Below are 12,184 nucleotides of genomic sequence, written 5' to 3'. Positions count from 1 at the left end.
GTGTGCAGGCATGCACGCATGCGCTGGCACATACATGCTGTGTGCATGGTATCTGATGCAGTTTCAGGGCATGTGTAGATCTGCGTTGTCACTGTCACTGATGGTTCTTCCTATGGTTAGAAAATTGCAGAGAAGATTCTGTGGGGAGGCAACCCTAGGGTCTCCTAATAAAGAACCTTCCTGCCCCATCCTGTTCTCTGTACCCTTTCTTCCTGCCCCATCCTCCTCTCTGTACCCTTTGTCCAGGCGACTTTCTGTTCAGGCTCACTTCTGAGTACCCTCCCCCTGTTGTCCATCCTGTGGTAAATAACCAGCTTAGAAAGGACAATGGAGTAGTTTCTAGGCTGCATTTACCAAAAAAGGCTACATGTCTCGAAGGCTTTGTAGGGCCTTGTGTTAATTTTAGATTGAATCAAAGAAAATACACTTTCACGATTTGTCGATTACATTTAACAGCTGCAGGTGACGCTGGAGTGACCCTGAAGTCCGTGTCATGAGGCTAAAGCATAGCTCCGTGCACAGTGACACCATTGGGGGTGCTTCTGTTTTTTTGGCTATATTCTACACTTTGAGGGGTCTTTCCTTACTGAGACAGTCTCTGAGAAACCTAGCAAGTGAAATCCCACGGTTTCCCTCCCTCGGAGGGAAACACCCTATCTTTTTTATATCAATTTTCTGCTCCACATATTTTCGGTTACTCACTAGCATATGAATCCTTCCATCCATGAACTCTGATATTGGACATCTGTAAACAAAAGCCCCAGACTCACCCAGTGGAAAAACAGTTCTGCAAACTGCAGAAGCAGCAATTGAGTAGTGCACCACTGCCATCTAGGGGTCACGTTTAGTGTTGCCACATATAGTGGCTCTTGAGTATTTTGGAATCCAGCCTTCTTAGTCTGTTCCTGGGCCTTCCAATAGGAACAATACAGCAAACTTCAATGGCTTCCAGAAAAAGGAAGTCTCATGTAGAGAAGCTGGGGGTCAAGGGGACCCTGAGATGAAGCTGACAAGGCTTCCCACACCCTTTGGAAGAAGACAGAGCCAAGCAGTGGTGACAGTATCAAGGGGCTCTGGGTCAGGCAGCACAGGGTTTGAGTCCTGAGTCTGTCCCTTGTCAGGTACTGGACCTAGAACAACCTACTTAGGCCTCTTCATTCATTCTATGAGACAGGGCCTTCCTGGGGAGGCAAACATAGACTCAAATTTGAGATTCTTCTGCCTTAGCTCTTCTAGTGCTGGGATTAGAAGGGTGAACCATCATGACTGGACCACTTAAACTTTTGAAGACTCGTGTTTTTAATCCCTACTGGGAAACAGGACTAGTGATCTGACCCTAATTAGGCCAGCATGGCCATTAAAAATATGTGAACCACGAGGAACATAATAGAGCCTCCAAATGGAAGGTATATATACTTCTTACTGACCGGTAGCTAGTAAGACTAAGAAGGAGTTATGGAGGACAGGGAAGGCTACACAAATGAGACAGAGAGACAAGGTTTCACAGGGTCAGTAGGAGTTTTCCAATCAAAGAGGGAAGGGCAGTCCAGATGCAGGAACCGTGTGTACAAAGGCATTTTAGTAAGAATTGCCCCACTGTGCTGAGTGCTTTTCATTGAGTTTGGCTTGGTCTAAGCTCAAAGCAGATGAGGTGTGGCTGGAGAGAAGCTCAATGGTTAGAGCACTTACCGCTTCTGCTGGGATCAGAGTTTGGTTCCCAGCATCCATGTACCAGGGCTTACAACTGCCAGTAACTCCAGCTTCAGGACATCCAATATCTTGCTCTGGGCCTCCACAGGCACCTGCATGCATATATGCAAATGCATGTAGTCTCTCTCTCTCACGCACATGTCCACAATTGAAATAATAAAATACATCTTAAAAATCCACTGAGTGAAATAGAACAGGTGAGTTTGGCTAGAACTTCTAGGAGGGCTCAGCAGTCTATCTTGCTTCCAACCTTCCTCCAACATCTCATGTCCCCACCTTGACATTCCCTCTCTGGACTTCCTGCTACCACTGTCTCCAACACTGTCTAGCTACAAGGTTTGGTATAGGGCAAGGTGTGGACTGGGGTTAGCTTCACCCACAGCCACAGAAGTGCAAAAGCCACATTCTGTTAGGCTCACCAAGACTTTGTCCCTTTTGGGTGGTGCTTCCTTCACGTGCTTGAATGGCCCTGGCTTCCTGACAGGAAGTTCATCTTTAGATTTGAAAATGGACTGTGGGACTGTAATCTTAGGGGTGTGTTGGTAGTGTCTCTAAGGCTATGAAAGCTGATTAGCACCTTCACTTCCAACAAGACATCCTGTGGGTGTTCTGGGGTCCCATGGAGAAGGCTAGCTCAGGGTTTGGTCACAAGACAGCTTCTTCCTTGAATAAGTTCTTCCTTTTCTTTTTAAAGGTGTATCTTAATTTATTTCACAGGCATTGGTGTTTTGCTTGAATGTATGTCTGTGTGAGGGTGCCAGATCACCTGGAACAGGAGGTACAGACAGTCTTGAACTGATATGTGGGTGCTAGGGAATTGAACTCAGGGCCTCTGGAAGTGCCACCAGTGCTCTTAACCACCAAGTCCTAATAAGTACTTTTTATGACAATTGTCAGATTTTGTTTTTGAGGTGTGGTCTCACTATGGAACCCTGGCGGGACTCAAACTCAGTATGTAGCTAGGAATGGCCTTGGACTCCTGATGCGATTGTCAGGTCCCCAGACTGCTGGGGTTGTAAACACAGGTGGAGGCCAGAGGACAACTTATGGGAGTCAGTTCTTCCCTTTCACCATGTGGGTCTGGGAGATCAGACTTGGTCTCTGCTCTTGGATTTTTGAGCTGAGGTCTCACTATGGAGTCCAGGTTGTCCTAGAACTCATGACTTTCCTGCCTCAGCCGCCCCATTTCTCTGCTCTTATTTCTGCTCCTCACAGTACTCTCACATCTTGTGTGTCTTTGGGTTCTCGATTTGAGAAGACTACCAAGGCTGGAGAGATGGCTCAGTGGTTAAGAGCACTGACTGCTCTTCCAAAGGTCCTGAGTTCAAATCCGAGGAACCACATGGTGGCAGAGAGAGAGAGAGAGAGAGAGAGAGAGAGAGAGAGAGAGAGAGAGAGAGAGACAGAGAGAGAGACAGAGTGAGAGCCAGAGAGAGAGAGAGAGAGACAGAGAGAGAGACAGAGAGAGAGAGAGACAGAGAGAGAGACAGAGAGAGACAGAGAGAGAGACAGAGAGAGACAGAGAGAGACAGAGAGAGACAGAGAGAGACAGAGAGAGAGAGAGACAGAGAGAGAGAGAGACAGAGAGAGACAGAGAGACAGAGAGACAGAGAGAGAGGGAGAGAAGTCTTCATAACTGGGCAGACACATCCATCCATCCCCTTATTCCCCATTATTTGAATAAGTGATCCTGAACGTGCTGGATGACATTAGCCAGGGCACATGCCCTGTTTGGCCCTGAGGGACTGTTTCTGTCCAATATCTAAAACAACTTCTAGCCAACAGAATAGGAGGGCCAATGGCCTTGCTGTGTGTGGATCCCACTGAGTGGGGAAAGGCTGGCATGGACTCCTATCTGACTAAATTCTCGGCTGTTCCATACATTCAAGGACTTTCCCAATGTCTACCACTTACCTGCTTCATTCCCACACTCACTGGAGAGTGAACCATGAACAGGGTGCTTGCGGCAACACAGGAAACTCACAGACCTTGGTTTATTAGATTATTTTAATATGCCAGGCCAATGGAAAGGAAGGACAGAGCACACAGGACGTGTGTTTGCAGGACGGAGGGCCGATGTCCACAGCCTTGGGCATGCATGTATCTCCTGTGTAATTAGGCAAATGAATACTTAAATACCACAGCACAGCCAGACTTGGGGGTGGGGAGAATCACAGGCCACAGGGGACCATGCTTTAAAGGCAGTCAGAGGCTTTAAATACAGGGGCTGAACCTTCTCACTTTATACAAAACTTATATATTAAAAGTAAGGATACCACGGTATATACATGCAAGCAGCTTTGCTCAGAGAAAATGAACAAGGGAGGTGGAGCCATGCACAGGAAGGGCTTGCCTGTCTGCTCTCCATCTTCTTCATCCTCACAAAGTCACCTGGGATCATAGAATAAATCAGCTGGTCTCGGTAAGATACTGAAATGTCCTGTATGGTGTCCTTAAGGGTCTCCAGGCCCTCTGTGGGCAGGGAAGGAGCCCTACAGCCCAGAACACTTGAAACCTTGGAAGGAACCAGCCTGGACTGGATGGGGAGGGACATCTATTGGATCAGACAGAGGAGGGAGCTGCATCCAGCCAGATCAGGTGAATGTGATATGCTGTCTGGACCCAGGTCCTGAGAGAGCAGGAGAAATCACGGAGAAATCCACTTTTGCAAGCAAAGCTGAAGATGGCAGGTCAAGCCTGTGTTTCTCACAACTGTGTAAAAGTCCATTCCCCTCAGAACTGGCTAGCACTGCTGGGATCACACTGCAGCAACCAGACAATGGATGGGTCACTCTTGGCACCTTTGTTGAATTCTTCCAGGGACATTTTGCCTGAGGAATGGAAGAGGGAGACTTAGGATTAGCCAGTGCTCTGGTTAAAGTCTGGAACACTCTAGAAAATGGACAATGTCCAGTCTCCTCTCTCTCTCTCTCTCTCTCTCTCTCTCTCTCTCTCCCTGTCTCTCTACCTTCCTCCCTCCCTCCCTCCCTCCCTCCCTCCCTCCCTCCCTCCCTCCCTCCCTCCCTCCCTCCCTCTCTCCCTCCCTCATTTCCTCCCTTTTGTTTTGTTTATTGAAACAAGGTTTCTCTGTGTAACAGCCCTGGCTGTTCTAGAACTCACTTTTTAGACCAGGTTGCCTTGAACTCACAGAGAGCCTCCTGTCTCCTATGAGCTCCCATTAAAGACATGTGCCACTATGCCTGACCAGAGGGTAATTTCTTAACAAGTGATTGATGGAGCAGAGCACAGCCCAGTGTAGGTGGTACAACCCTGGTCTAGTGATTCTCAGTTCTATAAGAAAGAAGGCTGAGCAAGCCATGGGGAGCAAGCCAATAAGTAGCAATGCTTTCATGGTCTCTGTATCAGCTCCTGCCTTCAGGTTGCTGCCCTGTTTGAGTCCGACCCTCACTGCTTTTGATGATGAACTGTTATGTGGAAACTGTGAATGAATAAACCCTTTTCTCCCCAAGTTGCTTGTGGCCATGGTGTGTCATCAGAGCAATGGAAACCCTAACTCAGACAACAGGGATGAAGCCTACAGCTCAGAGGGTCTACTGACAATGCCCATGGATATAGAGCCCTAGGAAGGGTGCAGGATGCAGGCTAGGAGTACTGAATTCTAGTCTCCCTCCCTCAATCAGAGCTGAATCAATTGGGCTGGAAAAGGGCAGGCCTGCATACGGCAGAGGGTATATCACAAACACCTCTGTGCCATCAACAGTTTCACAGGCTCATCTACTCCCCTCTCCCCAACCCCATCCCATCCCCTCTCCCAGTCCCCTCCTCCCTCCCCACCTGCTCAATCCTGCCATGTTTCCTACCATCTTTGTTTGTGTCCATCTGTCTGAAGATCTTGTCTGTTCGCTTTTCGGGCATGGACTCGTCCTCAGGCATCTTCATCACGGAGGACACCATCTTGTAGATGGCCTGCAAAGGGGCATCTGTGAGTGTGCTCTGGAGGACAGAGGGTGGGTTATGGTCCTCGCTCTGCTAACCAAGGAGCATGGACAGGGCAGAGTCAGGACCCTTCTCTCATCAGAACAAGTTTCACAGACAAGGTGCTGGGCAAAGGGAGCCAGGAAAGTTTAAGTGACGTTCAAGAGCACAGGATACAGCTGGGGCGTGGAAGAATGGAGGGCTCTTTGGTTCAGATTAGAGGGGAGGTTGTGGGGCAAAGCGTCTGTCTAAAAGGAGGTTCTTTTGTGGGGAGCTCGGAAATCCTGGAGGGAAGATCAAAGGGGAAATACATTGATCCCTGCCCACCCATGGGTCCTGAATCTGCAGATCCAACAACTACAGGTGGGAAATAGTCTAGAAAATGAAACTGGAGGTACACAGACAGTTTCTTGTTATTTCCCAAATAATACAAATTATTATTAACATCTATAGATATTGTATTAGGCACTGTATATAACTACTTTACTTATTTTATGGATGTATGTAATTATTTATTTGGGAGAGATGATCTCACGTGGAATTCAGAGGACAACTTGTGGAAGCTGGTTCTCTTTTCCTACCATGTGGGTCTTAGGGATTGAACCCAGGCTGCCAGACATGGTAGCAAGCAACTTTACCCACAGAGTCAGCCCACTGGACCAAATACAGAGATGGTTTAGAGCATGGAGCAGGAAGGATGCAGGGTGCACATAAGCTTTGCTCCTGTGAAGAACTGACTGCTGACTCATCCTTTACTGTGTCATTCTGATTTCTATAGGAAGTCCTATAGACAGCTAATGTGTGTGTATGTTATACATGTGTGTGCAGATGAACACCCACCTGGGCAGAGGCCAAACAGGAATACCGGTGTTCACAGTATTCCCTTTTCTCTATCACTGAACCCTGCAGGGGCTTACCATTGTAGCTAGGATGCCTGCTCAGCAAGCTTCTGGGACTCACTTGTCCCCTAGTTCTAGGGTTTCGGGCATGCTCAGCCACTTCTGACTTTTCTGTGGATGTTGGGATCAGAAGTCAGGTCCTCATGCTGGGTATCAAGTGTTCTTCCCCACTGAGCCATTTTCCCAGTTCTTGCTTTGACAATTCTTAATCACATATCTGAGCCTCAGATCTCATTAGAGGTTGTTTTGTTTTGTTTTGTTTTGTTTAAAAAAAAAAAAGACCCGTTTAATAGAATTGTGTGAATAAACCTGATGGTTGAGCTCAGCTGGGGCCTGATGTCCAGCAAGCAATCGATAGATGCTTGGCTTTTATCGTTACTCACTGCAAAGACATGCAGTCCTTTAATACAGCAGGTAGCAAGTGGGCAGAAGAATGACCTGGTGTATGGGGTCGGGGATGGGGGTCCTGGATCCCTGCACTCCCCATGCTCCAGGCCCTGTTAAGTGCAGGTACCTGCACTATCTCCAGCATTTCACTGCAGCTGATGTAGCCAGTGCTGTCTAGGTCGGACTTGCTAAGGCCCACTTCAGCTTCTGTTCCAGCTTGTCCCGAGAGGTCATGCTCAGAGCAATGATGAACACTCGGAAGTCGATGGTGCTGTTGCTGTTGGTGTCAAAGGTGTGGAAGACATGTTCAGTGAACTTGGAGGCGTCTCTGTAGGGGAAAAAGTTGGCCTAGATCTTGAAATTGTCCACAGTCAGGTGGCCAGTGGGACAGTCATTGAGGAAGCCCTTGTATCACTCCTGAAGCTCATGGTTGGTGAACTCCCTGTGTTTCCACAGGTCCTCCAGCACCTCAGGACACAGCTTGCTGTTCTGCTTGCTCATGGCAGCTGGCAGTGGAGACTAAACCTGCAAGGCCAAGACACAAGGTGAGCTGTGGATACCTGAAACCCCAAGTCTGGCTTCCTATCACACCCTACCACCATGCTGGCTAAGCAATATCCTCTGTATGTTCAGTGCCATCTATTACAGCAGTGGTTCTCAGCCTTCCTAAAGCTGCAACCCCTTAATACAGTTCCTCATATTGTGGTGAACACCCAGCTATAAAGTAATTTTCGTTGCTACTTCATAACTGTAATTTTGCTATGGTTATGAATCATAATGTAAATATGTGATATGCAAGAGGATCTTAGGTGACTCCCTGTGAAAGGGTCATTCGATCTCAAAGGGGTTATGATAACACAGGTTGAGATCTTCTGGGCCAGAAGAACTCTAGACCATGATAGTGCAAGCTCTGACTTTTAGCATTTCCAGGATAGCTCTCCTCAGGAGGTACAAAATGGTTCTATATTACATGGCAAAACCCAGAACACTCTAGGAAAGACAGAAAGAATATCTTTTTATGGCTAAATACAGTCTACTTGGAGCATGCATGCAGAATCGTGGTATAAGGGGACAGGGAGAGGCAACCTAAAATCAGTGGAATGAAGCTTTGTCAAATGTCCTGTAAGGGTTAAACAAGAGACAGGATCGAGACAAACCCCTCAGCTCATCAGCTTGGGGCAAAGGGGTCTCATGGACCCAATCCTGACTCTTCGCTTTGAACAGCTAGTTCTTTTTCTCGTGGGGGACCCGGTGTGTGTGTTTGTTTCCTTGTCACAGATACATTTGCTGATGCTGCATAGTAAATAAATCATGCCTGTGTAGGTGGATGCTAGTGGTTCACATTCCTACCTAACACAGCTAGGGTAAATTTAGAACTAGGTTGACTCCCATCCTGAGTGGACTCAGGGATGATACCAGAGAACAGGAACATGGCTTTGACCCTTCAAAGTTCAACTTCATTTGTCAGCAACCCTAATTTTATAAATGACATTCAAAAACCCAATTCTTATCCAGATTTCTGGGTTAATCTGGGTAAGTAGGGTTTCATGGGGACCCAGGTATTAAAGCTTTGAAGCATGTTGACAGGAGGCTTCTAGACCCCCCCCAAGACCTCCCTATCCCCCTCCACATAATATTGGGAGAAGTTACCAGCACATGCCATGCTGTTTTAACCCTAGAAGAGACACCTGGGAACCTTATGGGAGTCCCCACTCTTTATTATGCCTATGAGATATTGTTCTGCCAGGGAGATCTAGAATTGGCATCAATTGGTCGGTGAATGTCAATGTGAATGTTTTTTTTTTTTTTTTTAAAGATTTATTTATTCATTATATGTAAGTACACTGTAGCTGTCTTCAGACACTCCAGAAGAGGGCGTCAGATCTCGTTACAGATGGTTGTGAGCCACCATGTGGTTGCTGGGATTTGAACTCCAGACCTTCGGAAGAGCAGTCGGGTGCTCTTACCCACTGAGCCATTTCACCAGCCCCGTCAATGTGAATGTTAACAGCTGAAACAGCCCCCATGGAAATTCAGGACTGTGCTTCATTGGCCAGCACACCCCACTGCAGTCTCCCACAATGCCCAAGTGTGAGATCCTGCAGTGATTGGCCACTGGACATTAATGCTCGTTCACTTCCCTACCTCAGTTTTGGTTTCTTTCTTTCACAGTAACACACCTGCAATAGCTCTGTTATTTTTGAAATGTGTAGAACTAGTGTGGGTGAGTCTCCTCTACCCAAGTCCCAAAGGAAACCACTCTGAACTGCTCAGAAGCTTATGAATTCTAAGCACTAGGTGCTAGATCCTGCTAAGGAAGGTGAGACATGCACTCAATATTACCTGCTACCGCCCCTGTCTTCTTCACCTCTTTCCCAGGCTGTTAACGTTCTATGTACATATTTTATTTACTTATCTAGATGACTAGGAGATATTTAAAGTTCCTTGTCCAAAACAGACATATGGCTATTGCCTTTCAAAGCACACAATTACTTATGTAAACACGTCCTCCCCTGTACAAACTACCAACTCAAATGTCCACAGTATCTTGATCAGAAATAATCATCAAGTCAGGTAGCCGGGTGCCACACATCTGTAATTCCAGAATCAGAGGGTGAGGGCAGCAGGATCAGGAGTTCAAGGTCATCTATGACTATATAACAAGTTCATGGCCAGCCTGAGCTACATGAGAACCTGTCTAAAAAAGTTATATTAAAAGAAAGAGAACAGGAAGGCCAGTAGTAGTGCATGCCTTTAACCCCAGAACGCAGTGACAGTGCAGACAGATTAGAGTTCAAGGAAGGCTACCCTGGGCTACAGAGCAAGTTCTAGGATAGCCAGGACTACACAGAGAAACCCTGGCTCTCTCTCAGAGACATACATACAAACACCCCCCGCCCCCCACACACACACACAAACACACAGAGAGACAGACAGAGACAGAGAGAGACAGAGACAGAGAGACAGAGAGATCTACAAATGGAAGAAGATTATGCACAAGGGCATGTGGCCATTGCTGCCATCTGTGAGAACTGGTCACATGGGTTTGTGAGTTGAGGCCTCCTGTGGAAGGACCTACTGGAAAGGTAAAGTTGACTGAAGTGGGGAATTGGCTGGATGGACAGGTATCTTGTAGGACCTTTTGTCATGTTTTCCTTTGAAATTTTGTTTATTTGTTTTCTGAGATAGGGTCTCATGTAGCTCAGGCTGGCTTTAAACTTACTATGTAGCTGAGGACGACCTGTACCCTTACCTTCCTGCCTCCCCTGTCTAGCAGTCACAGGTGTGAGCCACAATGACTGGCTCATTTGCAGGTTTTTTATTTTGTATTGTTGTTGTTGTTGTTGTTGTTCTATTTATTTATTTATTTATTTATTTATTTATTTATTTATTTATGGTTTTTGAGACAGGGTTTCTCTGTATAACCCTGGCTCCTGGAACTAACTTTGTAGACCAAGCTGGCCTTGAACTCAGAAATCCCCCTGACTCTCCTACTCCCTCTCCGAGTGCTGGGATTAAAGGTCATTTGCAGTTTTAAGTTGTCAAAATGTGTCCATGTGTTCTTTTCTTTTTTTCTCTTTCAAAGCTTTAAAAATATTTTCTTACATAGTTTGTTACAAATGTTTTTCTTCTTATATAATACATTGTGAGGTTGCCTGGTACCTGCAGAGGCCTGAATAGTATGTCAGATCCCTGGAACTGGAGTTACAGAAGTTGTGAGCCACCATGTGGGTGTAGGGAACAGGACTGAACTGGGGTCCTCTGCAAGAACAGCAAGAGCCCTCTCTCCAGGATCCCAGTCCCCTTAGCTTTTATTTTCTACTCAAAGAAGAAGCATCCCCAAATCACAGTGTCCCAGCCTCTATCTCTTGACTGGTGGCATGTCTAAGAACATCCGAGTTGATAGAACACTATAGGCTAAGCCCTGTCTGGGCGGGGCTTCAGGAACAAGAAATAGAGACAGAGCCTTGATGCTGGCACAAGGCTCTAATCCCAGCAGTCAAAAGGCAGAGGCAGCCAGAAAACTTTGAGCTCCATGCAAGCCTGGTTTACAGAGAGCGGACCCTGTCTCAAAAACAAAAACAAAAACAAAAAAAACAACTGAAACACAGAACTAAGGTCCTGGAGGACCTGCATAGAAGGGCGCAGGCTCTCTTAAGTCCCCCAGTGATGGCTGACTGCCAGATCCTCTGTTTTCTTGTTACACTCACTTCCTACCTCACAGCCTTGCTTCTACCAAGGTTTAGGGTCCTCTTTCCTTATCACCTACAGCCTGGGCTTCAACCATGAGTCAGCCAACCTCTCCCTTGCTCACTGAACATTGAGCTTGACAGGGTAGCCAGTACTGGCTGGAAGTACCCCCAGAAGCTACCTACATCCACCTCAGAACAGGAGCACCTAATACCAACTTCTCCATCCACAGAGAGTCTGCCGTAAGAGGACAAATGTGACTGCTGGTGGCTGAGGGGTCACCACAGGCCTAGGACAAGCATACAGATGAGCTGCTCTCCATGGAGCCCATGACCCAGGGCTCTAATCCACACCCCAACATAGAGTAAGACCATATCATGACTCTTTGGGAAGGGATAGAAATGCCCTAGTTTTATTGTAGGTAATTCATTTTGGAAACTCAATTAACCAGACACATGTAAAATTGAAGCCACCCTGGGAACACAGAAGTGGAGGTAAGAATAGGGCAGCCAACAGTGGGAGGGTGGTACACCTGGTGATGTTTGGTCCAAAGAATCCCTTAGTGGAGCAGGACAAGAGGTGCAAAAAGAGATGTCTGGGGACAATCCAGGAATATTGATGGGGAAGGAAGGGAGGAAGGAAGGAAGGAAGGAAGGAAGGAAGAAGGGAAAAAGAGAGAAAGGAAGGAAGGAAGGAAAAAAGGAAGGAGGAAGGAGGCAATGAAGAAGGAAGGAAGAAGGGAGGAAGGAAGGAAGGAAGGAAGGAAGGAAGGAAGGAAGGAAGGAAGGAAGGAAGGAAGGAAGGAAGGGAGAGGTAAAAGGGGGGCAGGGGAGGGAGAAGGGAACTGGAGAACCTAGAGGAAGGGACAATGAGCTGAGCCCAGGAGGTGGCTACTAGGATGTTACTGTCAGAGGCAGGCCCTCGGGAGGCCCTCAGGCAGGAGAAAAAACTGTGAAACAAGGTGAGCAGGAGACCACAGAAATGAGGGCAGAGTTTGGGGTGGTAGGAGGTGAAAGGTAGAGAAGCCAGGTTGGACCAAGCTGTGGGGGGAGGGTGTCCCC

General features: G+C 47.1%; 1 pseudogene; it reads right to left on the bottom strand.

The window, feature by feature from the left end:
• Positions 1 to 3,695: 3,695 nt before the first annotated feature.
• Gm9269 overlaps positions 3,696 to 12,184 on the bottom strand; it is a 37,105-nt pseudogene continuing 28,616 nt past the window's right edge.

The sequence above is a fragment of the Mus musculus genome, chromosome 12, assembly GCF_000001635.26.
Source record: "Mus musculus strain C57BL/6J chromosome 12, GRCm38.p6 C57BL/6J".
NCBI lineage: Eukaryota > Metazoa > Chordata > Mammalia > Rodentia > Muridae > Mus > Mus musculus.
Note: the sequence above shows the minus strand (reverse complement) of the source record. Positions and strands in the feature narration are given on the sequence as shown.